At 46.6% G+C, this 904-nt stretch overlaps 1 pseudogene; it reads right to left on the minus strand.

The window, feature by feature from the left end:
• Window positions 1-241: 241 nt before the first annotated feature.
• Window positions 242-358, minus strand: LOC126472080 (5S ribosomal RNA; annotated as a pseudogene).
• Between the last annotated feature and the right edge of the window lie 546 nt (window positions 359-904).

The following is a 904-nucleotide window of genomic DNA, read 5'->3' on the forward strand; positions in this document are numbered from 1 at the left end:
TTCTCGCACGCTTTATACACTAAAAAAACTAAACTCCTCCCAAACAGGTCATGAAGGCCCAACAGTACGAACCGGTCACCGTGTCATCCTCAGCCTACAGGGGTCACTGGATGCGGATATGGAGGGGCAAGTGGTCAGCACACTGCTCTCCCGGCCGAATGTCAGTTTCCGAGACCGGATCCGCTACTTCTTAATCAAGTAGCTCCTCAGTTTGCCTCACAAGAGCTGAATGCACCCCGCTTGCCAACAGCGCTCGGCAGACCGGATGGTCACCCATCCAGTGCTAGCCCAGCCCGACAGCGCTTAACTTCGGTGATCGGACGGGAACCAATGTTACCACTGCGGCAAGGCCATTGGCGCTTTATACACTACTGGCCATTAACATTGCTACACCAAGAAGAAATGCAGATGATAAACTGGCATTTATTGGACAAATATATTATACTAGAACTGACATGTGATTACATTTTCACGCAAGTTGGGTGCATAGATCCCGAGAAATCAGTACCCATAACAACCACCTATGGCCATAACAATGGCCCTGTTACTCATGGGCATTGAGACAAACAGAGCTTGGATGGCGAGTACAGGTACAGCTGCCCATGCAGCTTCAACACGATACCACAGTTCATCAAGAGTAGTGACTGGCGTATTGTTACGAGCCAGTTGCTCGGCCACCATTGGCCAGACGTTTTCAGTTGGTGAGGGTGAAAGGGTACAGTATCACCCGACATTGAAAATAGGTACAACATACTTCATTATTTTTGTCAGAACAACACATTTTTTTTTGTAAAACTAACTCAGTTTCAATTAATACAGCGAAGCCGGATACCAGTGTGGGAAAGAATGACAATTTATTTATTTAATTGATCACATGTGCACTCCCACAAAATAAATCCCTACA

This window comes from Schistocerca serialis, chromosome 3 (genome assembly GCF_023864345.2).
Source record: "Schistocerca serialis cubense isolate TAMUIC-IGC-003099 chromosome 3, iqSchSeri2.2, whole genome shotgun sequence".
Classification (NCBI taxonomy): Eukaryota; Metazoa; Arthropoda; class Insecta; order Orthoptera; family Acrididae; genus Schistocerca; species Schistocerca serialis.